The sequence below is a fragment of the Ornithodoros turicata genome, chromosome 2 (genome assembly GCF_037126465.1).
Source record: "Ornithodoros turicata isolate Travis chromosome 2, ASM3712646v1, whole genome shotgun sequence".
NCBI lineage: Eukaryota > Metazoa > Arthropoda > Arachnida > Ixodida > Argasidae > Ornithodoros > Ornithodoros turicata.
Window position 1 is genome coordinate 137,849,187 of NC_088202.1, and position 21,616 is coordinate 137,870,802.

Consider the following 21,616-nt stretch of genomic DNA (forward strand, 5'->3'; position numbering starts at 1 on the left):
ACTGCAATGTGTGTGCGTGCGTGCGTGCTTCTTAATATATTTTATCGAGCTAGCAGCAGGTACTATTCCGAGGATATCAGAGTGTACTTTTCTTGCTCACACACTCATCAATACTATGTTTCCCTATCGCTAGCGAGTACTATCGACGGATTTAATTTACTCCAACTCACTTCGCTTGCTCGATTAGTTTAGATAGAGAAAGACTTCACTGACACACTTTCTTCGATTCCGCCATTTTTCGAACATTTCCTTTCTCAATTATACGCCCCGCTTCTTTCGGCTGATTTACACGTTTATTCTAGACTTCTTGTAGAAGTATCTTTTCCTTCATATGAAAGCTGGGAGGAACTCGGACGACAGTGAAAGACGTTTTGAATAGCGTTTGAACGTGGAAGAAGAAAGCTTGCGTACTCACTTGGACCAGGCGAAGGCAACGGTTGGGGTACTTGTTTGCTTCTGGTGTTTGCTCTGCCACTTTTTGCCTGCGAAGGATTCAAAAGAAAAACAATGTAACATACGAATGTACACAACGAAGGGCTGCAACCAAAAAGGCTTGTAAAAGCCGAGTACGTTCTGCGAAGTGCTCCTATCTGGAAGATAGCGAGATACGAAGACTTTATGTGAAACAGCTGAGCACGGCATCAGGACCTTCAATCCGCTAAGCTTCTTTCCTGTTGCTCCTTTCCGCTGCATAACGACTGCTCTTCAGTGGAGAAAATTTTGTCTAAACGTCCGACGTAAACATCGTCCTTCTACACTCTAAGAAAAAAGGAGTAAAACGGGGAGTAATTGCAGCTTCTACTCCCCTAGTCTGCAATTACTCCCCATTTTAGTCCCCTAACCCGACATTTAGTCCAGACATTTACTCCCCAGGACTGCAAATTGTCACTAAACTTCGCGAATGGTCTCCTGAATGCGACAGTCTACGTAAATATGTGCCCTTGGTCAATTTGAACGACATAAGGCTGTATAACTCAGACAACGTAGCAATTTTCCAGACACACAGAGTAAGAAACAGTTAGCGCATCTTTCTTCGCAAATTGTGCCCTAGTATGGCGCAAGATTTTATATCACTCGATATATCACGGTTGACGGTTTGCTTCAAAGTATTTTCATGCATGCGCACCAATTATGTACCTGGGACTCTTACAACAGCGCGTGAAATGCGGTCTTCACTCTGTGACATTCATTTACTCCCGTGCATTTACTCCCGAAAGGGACTATTTTTTGTGGCAATGCAATTACTCCCCAAAAGGAGTAAAAGTACTCCTTTTTTTCTTAGAGTGTACGGTGACCGAGCACGAACCGCTTGAGCCATCACAGTTAACTATATCTCGCATGGAGTAAACGGTCCCTTTACCGGAAGTAACAGCTAGTTCATATGTGGTGTGAAATTCGAATACCTGGACAACGGAGCATATATAGAAATCATAAAGGGAGGGGCTAGAAGAAAAGCTGAGAGAGAAGAAAAAAAAGGAGAAAGTGGGAGAGAGAGAGAAATAGGGGAAGTAAAGGATTTTTAAAACGGCGATAACCCCCACCAACGTCTCAGTACGGAAGCCGCCGTGCAACCTAGATATTCCTGGTATCCAAGTCGTGTTTTTCCCGCGTGTTCCACGTTTGAAGTGTCGGCAACCATTAGGAGTGTTTGGATCGTTTCCAATTCCGGGAGGGAATAGGTATCCAGGTAGGGAATATAGGTGCGAACCAACTACGGGTATCAATCCATGGCCTATCTAGTGCCTCAATTTTTAAACAAATTTGCAAATTTTGTAAAGCCTGAGTACACACAGGCACAGTTCAGAGCACTCTCCCGCTCATATTTAGATGTCAATTATAACATTAAGCTATTTTAAAATGGTAAACCTTAGTATGGTTGCGTGTGCCTTTGGCTAAAGGACACTTTGCACAGCGATGTATTTCTTTTTTCTCTTTTGTGTGTACCATCTAGGTGAGAGATGAACATCCACGAACAGTGGAGTACTTGTACTGTACATGTAAAAAATGTTATCGATGTTACTACTGCATAATCACGTTGCAATAGACACTGTAATGGCGCACAGATATCCGCCGACTGTTTATGTTTGTCTGTATGCATTCCTGTTTGTCGGTCCAGGTACCTCGTCAGGCTCCGCCTTTTGTACCTGGACCTCATTTCTGTATTTTTGGAAATGAAATAAATAGAAATAGAATAGAATAGGTATAGGGAATAGGTTCCGTAGGTAGGGAATAGTTATTGTTGTGCCGCGTGAATATTGCGGCATGCGAGAACGGCGTACGGAGCTTGTGCGCTACCGTTCCTGTATCTATACAGGGTGTTCAAAAGTAAGCTTTCACTAGCACTTTATAAATAGGCGAACAAAAGCAAACCCGGTGCGATTTTTCTGCTCCTCGAGTAAGAAACAGGTGCTACATAATTAGCAGCACCTGTTTCTTACACAACTATAGCGTAAAGTTATCATCCGGTCTCCTGTCATCGCTGTGTTTGCGTAGCGCTCGTGAAAGCTTAATTTTGAACACCCTGTATATATGACGGCACAGTTGTTGAGATGTCCCTCTTCGCCATCTTGACTACCGAATATAATATCAGATCTGTATGGGACAGAGGAACCTCTTTTTTCTTTTTTGTAGACTGTGGTAGAGCCAGGGTGAAGAGGAAGGTACCGTAAGATCATCGAGCGCTCTACATGTCGGCGTACCCGCGCAACGCATGATTTGAGCGTTCTGAGCTCACGTTCATACTTGGATACTTCATACGGGATTTTCCCTCTGGTTCCTTCAGTTCAATGGTAATTGTATGCATTGTATCAATGAATGCAATAGAAATGACTGATTGCTTGATTGGTTGAACTTCACAGGCACATATGAGAAAGCGCGTGTAACACAATCACGGAAGTGAGCGACAGTGCGACATGTTTCCTCATGTAAACAGGAAAGGTGTGGCTGAGGTTAGCGTCTACTTCGGCACGCAAACAGTGAAGAATAAACGGCGATAAAGGTCGAGTCGACCTTGCGGGTTGAAGCGTAAAGTCTCCCTCTTCACGTCCTCCCCCCCTGGTCGGTTTCTTTTTATTCGCGGTTCAACATCACAGCTTCGCCAAGAGCGAGACGAGAGAGACAGAAAAAAGAAAAGAAAAGTCGATGGGGAACAGGCTGCCGCCTTCAAAGAGCTTGCGTTCCCAAACACATCCAGTTGACTTTGAGCGGCGCTTCTGCTTGCGCATATATTTGTGCGAGACAGCAGATTGTTCTCCTGGTGTAGGCGTGCTTGATGTCTCCGCGACAGAAGGCTAGACGGGCCGGTAGACGTGAAGAACAAAACGAGCCCTACACTCTATAGTAATGCGGCGGAACGAAGAAGAAACGAAGGGCCAAGAGACACACTGGCGTCATTAATTAGGGCGTCCTGGTTTTCTGGATGCTTGAATTGAGCAAAAGGGGCTGTCGAGAGATTGTCAAGTAGTGTGGAGAACCGGCGAACTTGAATTTCACATGCAAGGAACCACAATTTCCTAACATTTCGTTTTTCCATCGAATCACGTCAATTATCGAGTCCATCGGGATACATGGCCGAGGAGGCGTACAAGTTTCCCCGTCTGTGTATTTCCAGTGACTGGTTGTCCTCTGCTTTTGACTGAATTATGACTAGTCTTTGATTTAATACTGCGATTAAACAATTTGAGTAATAGCCCTGTCACACGGGCAGTCTTCAATGATCATTGAAACCAATTGTCACTGAAAATGCGTGTAGAGCCACCTTGCGTGTAACGTGTCAACCTGTCGGGGAACATTGAATCCAATACTCTTTGGGAAGTTGACACGTCACACGCTTGGTGTCACTACACGCATTTTCAATTGTCATTGGTTTCAATGGTCATTGAAGACTGCCCGTGTGACAGGGCTATTACTCAAATTGTTTAATCGCCGACCTTCGTCTTGGCTGACCTTTCCTTTCTTTTTCTTAATAAACATATCCCCCCCCCCTCCGTGTGACAGGGGTATAAGTATTGACTTTTAGAGTCCATTACATAACTAAAATATGAGACATTAAGCAACACATAAACCTGAATACAGCAACCGACCCAAAACCCGAATTCCCACGTCAACCCCCCCCCCCAAAAAAAAAAAAAAACGACACCGTCGGGTCAAACACCTCCCTATTTTTATTTTTCCTTCCAGCTCTAAAACATCACCTCATTGCGTACTCAGACATGTTTGTACTCCTCTAAATGCGACAACATGTCCGAGAAACAGGGATGGGTTGATCGCTTTATTAATTTTTGCGTATTGAACGTATAACTGATTCAGTTTTCACAGTCACGATTTACCTGTTGTTGTTGTTGATTCTATTTTTGCTCCAGCGTGCTCTGACGTATGTTACCGTACTCACTGTACCTGCAGCAAGGCCTTCATCATGCTGTCCTTAGAAATCAGTAAAACATTATTTACTGTTATCATTAAGGCGTGCTAACTCTGCTGCACCTCGCGAACGACTCCAGCATCATGGTACACAACGACGAATTATAAAACAAAATAAAAATAACAATAATAATAATAACAATTGAATCTCAGCCGTGTCAGCGCATCATTTTCTTCTGAAGAGTCAGTCAGAAGCCATCTGCACGTCACCTTGACAGCCAGCAGAATAGAGAAGAGCCTAGTTGCCGCAGAAACCATTATGGTTCGAGATCACGACACGGCGAGAAATTTTCAAAAGTACGGACGACCAAAATGCAAATGTGAGCACCTCTACAAATGAACTGGGAACACGCCAAGGGCCACTGTGCACGGGAGGGGCAATTGGGAAAGAAACGGTAATGGCAATTGCGGGACAATGGAATGGAAGACACAATTTCCGTTAGGGACGGTAATTGACGCCGAATACTTCGTTGGTGTATGGATGGTCTTTTGTGTGTTCTTTTTTCTTTTTTTGTATGACGTCATATTGCGTGCGGGGAAATTTGACTTCCGATGTGCCTTCCTCTTATTCGTATAGCCGGTAGGATTTTAGGAATAATACAGGACGTACCCAACTAACAAGCACCAAGGTTTTAAAGGAATAGTTCGCTCCCTATATGGTAATTGAAATAAATATTTGTGGCAGTAGCATTTGACTCCAAGCAACCCTCCCGTAAGACCTTTCTCTCCGTAAATCTTTGTAAACTTATATGTATTTTGCCGTGAGAGCTCGCATTGCGTGCAGATCCACAGGGAGGAGAAAACTAGAGAGCCCATATCATCCCCTCGCGTCACGCTCACAATACGAGATCTGATCCGTCGAGAGCAGACTTGTGCCCGTTACCGAAAAAAAGGAACTAAATATCGTTACCCGTTACTTCTGGTAAAAGTAACTAAATACGTTACTCGTTACCAACATACAAAAGTAACGAGTTTTCGTTACTCACAGGTAACGAGTTACTTTTACGTTACCGCAGCATAGTTAAGGGAGCCAACGAGCATGCCGTCACCTGCCTTCAACTCTTTATTACTGAGGAATTGCACTTCAGAAGAAGCTGATACTCGAAATTTGTCGTCCGTCCTTCGTGTTCCGTGTCTCTCGGCCCATTACCATGAGTCTATATCAGTTTGCCTGGACCTTCTCCCTTGTTTCCGAAGTGGGGGTGATCGGAGATTACGAAAACACAAGAAAAAACACTGGTTTTCGTGCCACCGATCGCCAACGGTTCCCAAAAACAGACGAGGGGCTGCGTCATAATTTAGAGCGCTCAGAAGCTTAGCAGACAAGAAAAGGCTAGAAGTCGAAACGCGTTTTTTGTAGCCATAGCACAATTGGCGGCCATTCTTGGGAAGGAGTGATGGTCGGAGATTACGGAAACAAGAGAAATGACGACAACACATCCAGCGGGGGACTGTAATAATACTTTGAGTCACACGTCACACATTTCAAATCTGCATACATTGCGCCACACAGAGTGCCGAAATGTGTTCCCCCGCGCTGAAGAAAAGGAACGAGTAACGTCAGTAACGAGTTACCAGTTTTTGTAACTGATTCCGTTACTATTACATTTTTTTAAAAAGTAACTGAATCGTTACTTCGTTACCAAAAAAAGTAACCGTTACCAAGTAACGAGTTACTTGTAACGAGTTAGGCACAACTCTGGTCGAGAGAGAACTATATACCTTTAAAAGAGACGCGGAGCGCCCCACGCCAATGAAACAAACTGACTTGTGTTAAAAATCGCGTATCGTAGTTTGCTAGTATTTCCTTACACTGTGCCTTGCATTAGGTAAGATTAGTTAGCTAACTGAGAAACAGTCAATATATGTACGCCTTTTGCGGCTTTCTTTTTTTTTTCTTTTTCGGCCGCTAGAGAGAACCCGCGAAGCGTTCTTCCCGCTTCTTGCCAATCACAGCAAAATATAACTTCGAACCAGTCTTGTGGTGACGTCATATTTGTATTAAAGAATGCCCGATCGCTACTCGAACCCGGCGCAGTCCTTACGAGTCGCTCCGATCGCAACCATGGGGATCGCATCGGGCGTAGCCATGGCAACGAGCCATCCTCAGCCGCATGATTATTTCTCTGTTTGAAATCGCTCGCGTGATGCGTTGATTGCTTGAAGCAGACGACACTGTGACTCTTTTTGTCCACGTCATGAAAGAGGGAGAGGAGGTAACGAGCAGGCTTCTTCAATCCAGAAAGTGTCTCAACCTTTCCATTTCCCTCGTAGCAGACGACGCGCCGCTCCGTGACGCAGGACGTTGGCTTCAGGGCGAAACACACGTACGACAAAACGCACGACGAGTCGCACAGTTTCGTGTCACGAGTTGTCGCGTGCTGCATCAGCAGACACATGGGCGGCGACATCCTTATACGGCATGTCGCTCTGAATCGCCGTGTTGCTGGTGTTGCTAGAACAGCGCGGCCAGAGATACACTCGCTTACACTTTATTTAACATAACGAAATGTGCTCACAGTAAACGAGAACAATTCATTCCTTATTTCACGTGTCTTTCAAGGCGCAACACGACGAAATCAGCCACTGTTTGCATTCAGAACACACACTGTCCGCCATTTTTTGTCGGATCCATCTCGCATCTACCAGAGAGGCAGCATCATTGGCTGCTTGGCTCATGACGTCACTACATCCGCACGACAACCCGCCGACGGGAGCGGAGATATCTGAGCAGTTTTGTCGCGCTGCGACTTGTCGCAGAGCGCTGCTGCGACGACCTATTTCTCCAGAATCAGTCCCAGGATGCTTTGCGCTGCGACGCGTCGCACGATGGGTCGCACATTTCGTCGTCTGCGTCACAGAGCGGCGCGTCGTCTGCTACGCTCTCATGCCGCTTCTTCTAACTAGAGTGACTCTAGTTCCAACACTTGCTGTGATCACAAACAGGTGTTATTCACTCTCACGCTGGCCGTGACGGTATCTTCCACATTCGAGGCCGTTCCCTGTACCCCTCACGCGTGTTCCGCGTGCAGATAGTGGTGCTCGTGAAAATGTGCCCGAATAACCTTCGTCCTGCAGAATGAATGATGTGACAATAAATGAGGGGCCGAAAGATTTATACCTCGCTAACCGACGAAAAATGCGACAAGCAGAAGACGATTCCTTCCTTTGAAGTGGCATTAGATCAAACGGATTCATCTTCATTCTACGAGTGATGGACGATTGCTTCATCCCTGAAGAATAAGTGGCTCCCCGCGTATATATTTCTTTTCGTTTTTTTTCTGGTGAGAAATACGCATAAATAAAACGCATTCTCCTCTCTCAACGGACGACGAGAGGAGTCATTAACGTCTGTTTAAATCACCCCCTCCTCCCCCAATACCTCGACGAATATATCACAATCGCGAACACCATCTTCAGGCGAGACGGAACCATCCTATTAAGGTTGCCGAAGAGCTGGAAGAAAAATGCCTAGCATAAAGTATGCACAGAGAGAGAGAGGGTTTGAAATCTGCCAAGTATACGGCGAAGGTGAGAAATATTTTGAAAGGCGCGCAGAACATCGGAAAGTTCCTGAGAGGCTCGCGATGACGGATAGTGGCATGTGAAAAGATAGAGAGGAATAATAATGATGGAGGTAGTTACTCTGAGAAAGTAATTAGGTATCTAAGATAGTATAACTAAAGTAATGGAGCACGCACTTGAATACCTGAGGCCCAACTTGAATACGCAGTAAAAAAAAAAAGTATATCGAGACTGTCGAAAATTTTTCACATTTTCGTTGTTTATGGTTCCCAAGAATGAACGATATCAGAAATATATCTCAATGGCGCCACGTAACTGCTCGACACGCCCACAGGCTCAAGCGAAGCACCGGGGCTGTACTAGAGCGCCATCTCGCTGGATGGGAAGGCAAGAGCAGCACTCGTCATTTTCGTTGAGTTATGCACCTTATGTTATGATAACAGATGGTCCCACTTCGAACAAAAAAGTGGCATAGAACCATTTTGCGATTCTTTACTGGGTCTGTTCACAATTCCGGTCTATTGATGATGATGATGATGATGATTCTTTTTCTTTCTTTTTTTTTTGCGCAAGAGCAGCTCCGGCCACAATCAGCCAAACTACGGCATGAGAGAACTGATGTTCTGAGGCTGGAACAAACATACAGAAGGGACAATCACATACAAGGCCTCAAGTTGCCTAAGAAATTAACGATGAAAGATGAAAGTCACTGAAAAGGTTAGCCAGCTGTAGAAGATGTGGGTTAGAGAGTCCTACAGCTGGCTAACCTTTTCAGTGACTTTCATGTTTCATCTTTCAAACTATGGCAGATGTGAGAGTTTTAAGACTGCAACGATACAGCAAAAAGTGAAGTAATAAAAGATGCATCCATATGTATAGAAAAAAGCCTTCGTGGAAGTCATAGTATAAAAACCGCTATAAAAGCGAAAAGGTTACAAGTCATTAAATTGGAGAATGTCTTTCAAAAAGGGTAAGAACCAGATGGAAGAGCAGAAGGGACTGATCACAGAGCAAAACGATTGGGATATTTGTCCAAGACGTAAAAAGTGCTTGAAAAAAAAAAAGAAAAGATGAAGTGCTACCGATGAAGGCCCGCCAAGGTGGCCGAAGCAGCTGTCCAATGCTGGTATGGCGACGTTTGAGTTATGAGCTCGCAGATAAATCACGTACCTCTTGCCTATTTATTATTAGCGTTGTTACTTTGCCCCCTAGTTGATAACGTCACGTTTCGGTAACTTTCCACGTAAGAAACTAAAAATTTCCTTAGTTCGGTAGAGTTTCAAACTCGTTCCTAACGTGTCGTGCTCTGAACAAGCATCCCTCGAAGTATTAATATCAACGCAAAAGCAACGTCGCACCTTCACAAATGCTGCTTGATACCGCACGCGTTGACTTGCTTGGCCCTATACCGTAAAGTTACCGAGCACAATTTTCTGCTGGCCATTACAATGGCTCGGAAGGACAACGAAAGGAAAACCCTACGGGGAGCCCACGTGGGATGCAACTGCGTAGGAGGGATCAAGGCTTAGCATGCAGGGCGCAAAAATCTGCATAAATATCTCGTACGTTATACGTAAGTACTCTATTTGCATAGTTTTAAAACTGGCGTCTCACTCTAGATGACGTAGCGTCGGACACTGATAGAGTACATGCGAAAGAATTTTTTTTTTTTTTGTCTTCCGTCGTTATGTGTACCTTGTACGGAAGGGTGGCAACAACACGCGATGGGCTTTAGCGTAATAAGGTTAATCGATCTCTACGTTGTGTGCACACATCACAGTCTTTCTTTTTTTTTTTTTTTTGATTGGGTGTTAGCGCCGCGAAGCAACTACACATCACAGTGCGCGGAAGGAGTGATAAAAGGTGTCCTCAATACAGTGAACCCTCGTTATTATGACCATGGTCGTTCCCGAAAAGCTTGGTCATAATGCGGAATTGTCATATTAACGTGGGGGGGGGGGGATGTGCAGATGTTTCACTAAGTTGTTCTTCAGGAGTATGGTCGTAAAGCGCGTATGTCAGATTATCGGGGGTCATATTAACGAGGGTTCACTTTATATCTTTCTTTGTATTGTTAGGAAAATGTAAAAGGTTTCTAAAATAAAGAATGGTATTTCTTCCGACAATGGCACACCCCAGAACTTTCGCCGAGGCTGTACCAAGTGCTTCAAAACCGTGTCAAGAATTTTCAGCTTCCGGACTTGTTTCAGTACGTTATAAAAAGTGAACAACCACCCTTTCCTATACATTACCATATATACACTATTCCGCCATTTCTTATGGCTATACCGGGGCATCTCTGTCGCTCTGCACTAGAGGGCGTATTTAATCACGGTGAAACAGTGCCGTGTATGCCAAAGGGAGTCTGGCCATTAATGGGACCTGCCTATACCTGAGGCTCCACCCACTTTTTGAGGTATTTAGCCAATCACAGGTCGAAATACAGTTGTCTATTGTTACATCCATCCAATACTTATACCTCACCCTTATTTACTGGGCGCTACCATTTTGGAGAAAATTGATGGATTTGGATTGAAACGGATATCACTGGTGACAGACCAAAACGACGGATTTTGCGCCCACTTTTATCAACGCCATCTGCACGGAGAGAGGCATGTTGGGAAGGCTCAGAATAGCAGAAATGGTTGCTGGCAGAAATGATTGGCCAGGATTGCGGTACAACCGCTCCTTCGTAGCAGACGACAGCCGGTATGAAGTTTTAGATCACGTAATGTAAGTACATTGAATCAAAAAGGAGCAAAGATTTATGTATAAATAAAATGCAATTATGTAATGCAAAATCATAAGGGTCGTCTTTCTTGCTATTTTCCTGGTATCACGATCTTAACTAGGCCTAAAGTTAGCGACGAAACATCCCATTTTCACGTAAATAATAATGGCGGAGCGAAAGTTGAAGCTGATTTTGCAGATGCGTACATGATGATATATACTCACAGTATGAAATTAAAGTAGTCTGTGAATTTTTTTTGTCACGAAATCTCCGCTTCGCCGTTCCAAGAACCATCATCCATTTTGGAGAAAATTTGGTGTCATGGCAGCTCCCATGGAAAACAGCAACCAATGAAATGCGCCTACGTTTGATTGACAGGTCGAGCCTCTTTTTTAGGCTCCTCCTAATGGCCAGACTCCCTTTGGCATACATGGCACTGCGGTGAAACTAACGAAAGCTATGTTATGTTACGAGATTATATAAAACGTAGTGCAATAAACATCGTAACAAAGTTTCTACTGCGTCGAAACTACGCAAATTCAGTGCAGACGAGGCATGGCAGGCAGTTTTCTGTCGTATGTTTACAATTTACCGACAATGGAAATGGTCCAACGAACAATTTTTACGCGAATTTTTTGCGGAATTTATGGCCTCCAACGTACGGTGTACCGCACAAAGTTATTTTTATTTAGTTTTGTCTTATTCCGAACCCGGTACTTTATATTGGAAAGTCCCATATGTATAATATATGTAAGCTAGTAAGATGTACGAGCATCTATGCAACGGAATGACGTATCTACACCACGCTGCTGTGACTCCCTGACATGAAGGATCTGATAAGCTGCTCCCGAAGATAATTGCTCCAAGAAATGTTAACTATCCAATTAACGACCTGATAATCGTCCATGATAAGTACCAGATATCCTCCTACTAGACAGCTCCCGTTTTGCGAACATAGGACCAACGCAGGGCCAATGGGTGGTTTGCAACTTCCTGTCAAAATGACGTAAGGGAAGTTGCAATGTCACGTGGATTTACGCTTCCGGTCCGAAGTTCTGCTGGAGTCTTATAGAGTAAGTGCGATTTTCAACCTAAATATATAAGCTAATGTTCCGGGCGTAAATGCACTAATTCTGCGGAAAAGGGACATATAATGTATCGCATACCCTTGGATCCTGCGCCTTTGGAAAAATGTTGTCAACGTAAACGAAAATTGAACCAAGGGGTGTAGGCACTTGTCACCGAATGCCGTGCTGTGTACTTATCACGTTGAATTGTGCGTGGTTGTGATAAGATTATCAACTCATAATGTGAATAGAATATTACTAAAGCCACAGCTTCTTCCCAGACTAAAAGAAAACGATTACATGCGTACTATCGTCAGAGTGCGGAAGATTGCAGCGTAAATACTGCCTGCACATTTTGTTGTGCCATATCTGAAATGCTGTCTGTTATCTTTGTTATTTGAAGCGTCAAATTGACCGCATTGTAACAGAACATTTCCCGCAGCAAAAGATTGCGATTTTGAAGCGCACGCCGAACGAAACCGAAACATGCACGATGTGTCACGAAATATCTTTGTCGCAAGAAAAGTACGTGCGAAGTATTTGTTACAGTACCTTACTTCTTTGAGGTGCAGGTATTCCCAGGAAAACTCATCTTGGTTGTCTTTTAAGCCAGATGGTATAAGTTTTGCTTTGCTCCAATTGAGCGCAATTTCGGACCGGAAGTTCGAAGACCCAGCATGCGTAGCGCCACTTCTCAACTTGAAAACCACCCATTCTGGCATCCGGAAGAGCGATTTGAAGCCAAAATCGGTTAATCAGTCGTTCGCGTGTATACGACAACCTAGATACTGCGTCTACTATGGCAATGTAACGCCCTACAGTGAAACCGTATGTTACGTATTTTACGCATATTCGAATCAAAGGGGCGTGTGTCATCTTCCGCCAAAGACACGGCCGCGTATATACCTTACAGCGGATGTCCACTACTTCTCAGGCTGAAAATGTACGATGAATACGCAGCAGCGTAACAAGCTGGAAGCAGAGTTGTACATAACGCGTTACTAGTAATTGCGTTACTAGTAATCAATTACTTTTTTCAGTAAATTTTAACGTAATCAATTAATTTTGTGAGCAAGTAATTTTCCAAGCAATCTGATTACAATTTTCGGTAATCAATTACTGAGTAATCGATTACTTTTTTAACCTTCTGTCAACAATGGCAACACTTTTCAGCAAGCCCGATCTTCGACTGAAGCAATGACGCAGAGGTCACTGTGACGGCCGTCTCTAGTCCTCACGTATTCCATGCAGACCACAGTAATACGATAATTCCTTACAACCGCCACCTACTAGAGCAACAGTAACAATAGCAACAAAACGAAGCGGGTGTTTCAACGCCTATACGGTCGTCCTCATTTGGGACAGGAGGCGAGGCAATTTAAAAGTAACGGGAAAAGTAACGCGTTACATTTTTAATCGGTAACGTATTACATTTTTGATGAAGTAATTTGTAACAGTAAAGAATTACTTTTCGTGCAGTAGTAACAGTAATTGTAATCAATTACTTTTTTCGAGTAACGTGTACAACTCTGGCTGGAAGAAACAGATGTGAAACGGCAAAGATAAACAACGGCATTCCAAACCCACTCAGATATACCACAATGAGAGTCCCTCGATCATCCCTATAATGTAATCGAAGCTGCTATCGAGTGAGCACACGCTCCAACAGCAGCGCCACCGGAAGTGAGGGCGGCACGTTCTGCTTTTACGAGGACCGTGTTCCGTGACGGGACACAATGGACGTCCGGGACGTTGTGGGAGATAAGTTGGCCTTCTTCGTATATATCCACGGTGCCTTTTATTTCCCGGACCTACGAGAGAATGCAAGTAGATGCCACTACTGATTTTACGCTGGAACCCCCCACCCATTTCCTTTAACTATACCTGTGTCACGTGACATTGCGAGGGCGCAGTATGACGCTGGACCAGAGCCAGCAAGGGCTCCATATACAGGGTGTTTCAGTTAAATCTCAGGGCACTTTTCGTTCTTTCTTTTTTTTGCCTTGCGGAATAGCAAGCTGGCATATCGTTTGGCTGACAATTACTCCCTTTTTCTTCCCCTTTGTTCTAATAAATATATCCCCTCACCGGGCGGAATAATTCGCGAACGGGTGCGCCAATCGAAGGACTCTTTTTTACACGTATCTGTCCGACAATCTACAAGCTGCGCACCGTGTGAATGGGTGGGTGTGAGGCGGTCATTATTTAAATAACAATTCAAATGAGTTTCGTGAAAAACAACTTCTAAAGCAGGGCGCCGTCGGCATTAATATGCGTACAACCCCTTTTTGCGACATTCAGTGGACAACACCTTTTAGAGAAAAAATCTGCCACCGAAGCGGGTCATTTGTTGCAGTAACCAATTGGTTTCGGTTTACACACTTTTGTCGCGGTTGACGCTCTTCCACTACCTTATCCACCAATGAATTACGAATGTCGGCGCAGTTCCCCCTGAGGTCGGCCCCGGACGCATATTAACCCCCCTGTCCTTCACTCCTTCTTGCTGTCCTCCCTCCATCTGTCCACGTCGGTCCGCCGATCGTGGCCACAGTTGCTTCGGGGCGCTAACGAGGATTTAAAAAACAAGAATTACGTCCTTTTGCGCTGCGCCGCGACAAAAATGTGTAAACCGAAACTAATTTCTGCAACAAATGACCCGCTTCGGTAGCAGATTTTTCCCTAAAAGGTGTCCACTGAAGGTCCCAAAAGGGAAGGTAGAGAATGTAACCTAAACACACAGATACGTACCATCGACGAGGAGACCACACATTCCGCGAACGTAAAAACCACTCTCTACTCCCATGTGCGAGAAAATAGAGTCGACTCTCCAGAAACATATCCTTTCGTTGCTGTAAGCACGACGTATATATCTTTTCAATCTCGTCAAGTTTGTTTCTTCCAAGTTTTCTTTGTGTTGTATTTCAGACCCATCACACGGCCACTGCATATCACGTATACCCTCCCAGAAACCAGCAACGTGTAAGAGCCACTTTATATACCATCCCCGGCTAACTACTCCACGCAGATCCCTGTACCCAGCAGGCCTGGTCCACTGCTGAAGTATTTACGTCGCAATCACTTCTGCCCACTTCCAATCGCCCTGTGCCAGCAACAGAGGAAAAGGAACCCTTATAGAGCAGACCAGAAGCCCCATAACTAAGTAACCGATCCCGCTGCAATCCCCCGAAAGGCCTCATCAGGACTGCAACAAGAAGTATTCTATCAGCCAACCGTGCGATGACCAGCCGCCATTTACGTTGATGCCGCACGTGACTCTGCGTCCTGATCGAGTAATTTTGGAGCCCTCAGACCAAATTTGCCTACTCGCCTCTTTCTTACGGCGGGCGTGACGTCTACAAGTTACGCCATCGACGAGATGGGCCTCACGTTTAACGGAAGTCCGGAGAGGAAATGAATTTAGAGTCAACCGGAAATGAGGTAAGGACGACGTCAACTCCAAAAACTTTGTAGATACACGACATAAGAAAAAAACGTCGCGTGTATCTGAATAAAGGATGGTGGTGGCGGTGGAAGATGGATCTCGGCAATGGGTGGGCTAAATGCATGGTGCAAAAAAAAGAGAAGAAGAAAAGAAAGAAAGAAAGAAAGAAACGGAGTAGTTGTCGAAGAAAGAATGACGAGAGTGCATCACTCAGTTGCTTGGAATAACCTCTCACACGACATAGTGTCCCTCGTTTCACCCACTCGCTTCCACGACGCTCTAGATCAGGCCATCTCATAATCATTCGAAACATGGTTTTGCTCTTCCACCTTCTCGACTATCCTTGTTAATTGTTGAATTGTTAGTTAATCCACGACTACTAACGTGATTATGCCGTATTTATGTCACCATGTATTTGTTATAACATGTATTCTTCTTCCAATGTTTTATTATGGTTGTATTGCTGCCTCACCTACTCACCCATGTAATGCCCTTTTAGGGCCTTTGGGTTATGAATAAATGAAATGAAATGAAATGAAATCACTGGCGCTATCAAAAAAAGTTTAGCGACCTCCAGAAAAGTCGACAAATTTTAGTTCAGCGAAGTCACGCTAGGATCTGCCACCGTCGTGCGCATGCTCCGTCCATCCGCCTTTGTTCTTGTTTTTGAAACCGGACGTTAGGTATGATGCTTGAAGTCGCAATACTTGCTCAAGGAACCAATAATTTCAGTCATGTCTCTAGAGGAGACGGTTATTTTTCCAATTATTTTTGCGGCGCTAGCGTATCCATATGCATCGCAATCTACTCTCGCAAACCATTTTTCTCCCGTGGCATAAAAGTGGCATAATAAACCTAATTTATAATTTGGAGGAATACACGACGTAAAGATGATGTCTGGCATCCGCCTAGAAACGCTGTTGCTCCAGTCTTGCCTTTTCACCTTCAATCAAGAGGTGATGGCCATCCTGAAAAGGCCGGTGCCACAAGGAGAGGAACGCAGCGGATCTCCGGGTCTCGTAATCAGCTGGACTCTCGCACCCCCTTTAGCTTTAACAGCTTTAAATTGTGGGTGAAGACGTGGACAGTCAAAAGCTGAGGACCTACACTATGGCGGCAAATCTGCTAGCGACGGTAGCGCTCTCCCGCGGATGACGTCGTGCGAATAGAAGTTATCGACAGACCACTGTGGAATATCATAAGCGGTCCCCGCGAACGCCACGAGTGCTATATTAGGTTGAGCACGCAGGTAACAACTGCCACCACCCAACATACTGCCACCACCCAATTCCAACTCGGTATTGTGGCCTCAAGACTGTGCGACATCTGCAAAGTGCCCCAGGACACGTTACACGTACTTATACAGTGCCCAGAACAAGCAGACGCACGGGAAAGACTGTCCCATGCACTTCAAACACTGGACCATTCTCTTACTGCAAAGTAATGGGAAGATGGCCTACAAGGGAACAAGACATGAAGGCACTCAAGGCATTGTGTGTCTACCTAAAAGAAAGCGGTATACACTGCCGCTACTAACAGGAACATATATGATAACCCTCAAAACTACCTAAATGAGATGGAGCTGCAGGCGCCCTTAGGGCAGCCACCCTGCTCCAAGTCTTTCCCCTGATTTTTTTTTTTTTTCAGTTAATTACTACTACTACTACTACAGGTAACAACGCAACAGTGACACACTTCTTGAAACCTTGCGCAAAGAACCACCGGCCAATAACAAAACAGGGTAAACCGTGTCACGCGAAGTGAGTTAACCCACCCCTCTTTCCAATAACCCACCGCCACCGCTGCGTGTGGTCAAGGAAGCGGACATGCACGGGACGCCACCACAGTACGACCACTGGAGTGTACAGTGACGTGACTGTGGTGGGTGTTCGCCAAGTTTCGCCATTTTCCCGTGCCCAGTGACGCGTCGTAACAGGAGAGGGAGTGAGAGGGAAAAGTGAAACGTCGTTTGCATATGCCCTAATGATTCACAAGAGGTGGCTTCATTTACGTGATGGGGTCTTTACGGCACCAATAAATACGCCTTTCTTTCCTTTTTTTTTTTTTATTCTGCCTTCCCTCCCTTAAGGACAGCCATGATGTAAATCATATTTCACCACATAATGCGCTCTCCTTTATCGACCCTTATCCCTTGCTCTCTTTTCTTTTTTTTTGATTGCCTTATACGCTGCGTTCTTAGGCATCTTTATTGTCCGCTCTCTTTTTCATGTGGGCGTGTTCCAGCAAGTATTTCGGTACGCACGACGCAGAGAGCTGTGAAGGAGTAAAATGATAGTGAAGTGTAGCGCAAGGTGGGTCCCCCTCCTCCCCCCCCACTCCACGGGCACGCGAAGTTGCTGTCCTGTCCCTATACATACACCGATATAGTCCACACTGCTTACATCTACGCGTTTGAACTATCATTATACTGCGCGGATTAAGACTCCGTTTATTTCTTTATTTACGATATTGTCGACCAACGTTTTGTGGATCGTCAATTCGTCATTCGTCCCAGGTGCATGGGGTACAAGACAGATTCCAAACTATTCACAAAACAAGGTACATTATCAACGTTATTGCGAGCAGGGTGTTTCAATCATGAACCCTTCTTGGATAGAATGAGTACTTAAGGTCGTCTGTAAGGAATAATTATGTTTATGGCGACATATGCGAGTGTCTACCACCGACAAGGGCAAACGAAGAGAAGTGGTTGTTAACAGGAAGAGATACTTTAGCCGCTGTACTTCGAAGTATTGCTCTATAGGTGGTAAATTGAGTCTGCGACATAATGTAGATGGCACTTGAGTCTGCGACATAATGTAGAATCCTTAAAGATGAACCGGGCTGCTTCGCTCTGAATACTTATCTGACCCCAAGACTACACAACTACAGACTACAGCCCCCAGACTACACAAGCATATTGCATTACTGGCGCAACCAGTGATTTGTATGAGGTTATAAAGTTACATCCATATGTGGAATACCATATCATTCATTCGAGTTTGGGACAATCTCCCGAATGCCTTTTGAACAAACAGATTCTGCGTTTAGACTACAACGAACGTTTCACTGAAAATATACTCCAACATACCCGCATGAACTAAATTTGTTTAATACCGCGTCATTAATACCATAGATGCGTTATGCTTTTTTTTTACATGCATGAGTACAGTCTCCTGTATTTATGCTAAGCAGCAATATTTGACACCATTCGACAACATTTTGTAAGGCTCTAGAAAGTGCTACCTGATCATCGGTTGTAGTACAACACTTACCATCGTACAGACGCACATAGGTTCCTAAGTTACTCAGATCGTGCATGTCATTGATGTATTTTGTATGTATGTGTGCTATTTACGTATAAATTAAACAACAACGGAGCAAGGGCGTTTCTCGTTTAGCCCTGGCAATTGGATCTCGTGAAACGCACGACGGTAAATGTACTGCTGCGCGTTCTGCCGGTACGGCACCAGGAACAACTGCGGGTACATGTGTAAACGTACGCGACGGTACGTATATACTACCGATACAATTCAGCCTCAGGGATAATGAGAACACTGCCTTCACGTCCATTTCGGAAAACCAGTTGTGCTTACGCGCGGCGAGGCACGCCGAAACAGGACAAAGAGTGCGGTCCAAAAATCCCCACACAAGACACGCCGTACTGGGCGGAGGAAAAGAAGAAAAATAGCACCCGACGACCACCACAGCATCATTGTGAATTTGAAAATCACCTCGGAAGACCCGACAAGGGCTCATTAAGAGTGTTTACCGCTAGAGCGCGCGACCTGCCCGTATCCCGCAGATCATTAGGCGCACATTCGTACCGCACGCCTAAGATATGCGCATTTTACAAGAGCGCTCAGTATGCTGTCACTTGATTATCGTCCTCACTGTTAGCAAAGATTTATGATTTTTCTTGCAGCATCCGTTTTATGCGCGAACAGTACGACACATAACCACCCTCATAATTCAGAGACCCCGCGTAACAGCAGTGCGCAATTGCACTTGAAATTTGCATACAGCATGCTCGTAAAGTTTGCGAATGTGCCAACGCAGCATATTTTTATGTCCTTCGCTCGTACGTGAAATATTGTTTGCGGGTAGCCGTTGTTCTAAACGCGGTGCGTTCTTCCGCGCATGCAATGCATAATAGTGTACGCCTGAGAAACAAACTACAAGAGGAACACTAAACAAATAGCCGCGAAGAAGCGGTAATGAGTGACGACTCACGGAATAAGCAATGCAAAGCTCGCATCTCTTGCCTCTCCCGGCGAAGATGTTCCACTTTCGCCCTGGATTTCGGTAGCGATCACTAAACGAATCAGTACGGCGAGTTTCGAAGTATAACGAAACAGAAGCCGTAGGAAACGTCGCGTTGTGATCTTACTAGGAATACACTAGTGCATACGTTCTATAGTACATATACGTGGAGGCGATGATGACGTGTTTTTACGGCGGAAGCTGCGCTCAATTCTTCATTGCATGTCGAATATTACGTAAGATGCGAATTAAACAAAAACCTAAAAAACAAAAAAGAAAGAAGAGGCTGTTCTACTCGATATGTGGCATCAGTTTCCTAGATGGAGGCGCAAACAATGTTCGGCTTACCGAGGATGTATGCCTGCGTTGCCTGGCACCTTAATAACGTTCAACATTATTGCTGCTACCTCCTGGATTTCGTCATGAGAAGTGTTAAATCTTTGCGATGACGACGAAGCCGTCATCATCTCGTGACACAATTCTTCCGTTATTTCAGCCCTGACCAGTGGCCCTGACCAATCGCCCTGTGTGGCTGTGCTTAGTGGTGGAAGAAGAAGAAGAAGATTTCAGCCATTAAACATGGTCACTCCTACCCGCTGTCCTGTTTTCCACAAAATGGTGCCGAAACCCCGGATCTGAACAAACGACGAACGTGATCGCTTTACGAACCTGACCAAACTGAACGACTTAACCGACAGGGAAGACAGCAGTGCGTAACGACAGGACTAACTTGGCAGAATGGAACGATCTGACCCCATCCACAAGCGCCAGGAGCTGCGAACGCAGGTGGGAATCTTAATGACCGACCTTGAACGACAACGATCCACCGCAAGACATAATCGTATTTCAAGTGAGGATGGAACAACTACGCAGATTAAACGTCCACCTCCAACAAATCGACAACGAGATAGAATTGATGCATACCGAGGACGAATTTGAAGAAGAGTACACGAAGCAAACAGTTCTCCAAGACGAGATACAAGTGCCATCAACGCCTGCTAAATTGCCTGCAGCGCACGACAGAGTCCAGCGGCCGGACCTCACTTTTGCCAACTTGGACAGCGAGATGCCATGCCAACAGCAGCATCTCAGCAGCGATATATAGTGGTACAAGACTGTACTCACGCACGCACACCTCTGGAAGTACAGAGCTGCAGAAGCGACGTACCTTGATCTACCTGGAACGATAACGCAGGCAAAGGCTGAGAGGCCTACGGACAGCATGGAACCTAAAGCGATCAAGCGAATCGGTGAAGAATATTGAAAGGAAACGTTCTCGAAGGGCCTCAGACTGCAAAAGGACAGCCTGAAGAACAGAAGGCTTCAGAAAGGCTTCAGACGTTTTCGCAGCAGGAAGTTCGACATAGAAGGTACGTGGAAAGACAGGAGAACATCGGCTCGGACACACGGCCCGAAGCAAACGATGGAGGACAGGGAGCGGAAACGCCAGACATAATTGTGATAGCAGATTATAGCGAACAAGAAAGAAGGACCATAGGGTACCTGATAGCAAGTCCCACCCAGAAGACAGAAAGTGACAGAGGAAATGGTACAAGAGCCTGAAGGACTCTTTCCGGATGCAGCTGCGAGGTCTAACTCAGAACACGAAGAGATGCGGCCAAGATCATTAGTGTCCTTCAAAACGTTGCTTCAAAGAGACGTCGAGTGCGTCGGCAAGCAACCGCTGCTGACCACATGCTATAAGTCGGACAACGCTTCCATCAACAGGGACCGTCATCCTACAGCACTCATGTTCATGGTTACGACTTCCGCGTTTTCAGGACGTGCTACTACTTTCTTATCGATAGCCTTTCAGCAAGACGTCATGTCAGCAGTGTGCTATACTGGAAGGTACCTTAGAAACAGGCCACGATCACCGCGCAACAGATCAATCAGTATACTACATACTGCTAGAAATGCATATTGTCTGAAGGCTTCTAGGCAGAACACCGTCACCAGTGAAATCCGACATTGGAAGCCAGCGGAATCTAATGCCAACTAATGCCTAACTAATGCCAAAAGCTCCGCCATGGCTGCAAGATTCACCGCTGCACGGCGTTATTCGTACCCATATATTGTCGGCAACACCAGCATTAGTCGACGATCTGCCGTCGTTAACGCCTTCCGCGTCGGGCAGCCTGTTAAATATTTGTGATGACGACGAAGCCA

The 21,616-nt window shown here is 45.2% G+C and overlaps 1 protein-coding gene across 2 annotated transcripts in view; it reads right to left on the bottom strand.

Annotated features, from left to right (window-relative positions):
• Positions 1-21,616, bottom strand: part of LOC135386212 (poly(rC)-binding protein 3-like) — a 417,863-nt gene that overhangs the window by 309,536 nt on the left and 86,711 nt on the right. For both annotated transcript variants that reach the window (XM_064616021.1, XM_064616022.1), the window contains exon 2: positions 416-482. The gene's annotated coding sequence lies outside the window, so the exon portion shown is untranslated. The remainder of the gene's footprint in view (positions 1-415; positions 483-21,616) is intronic.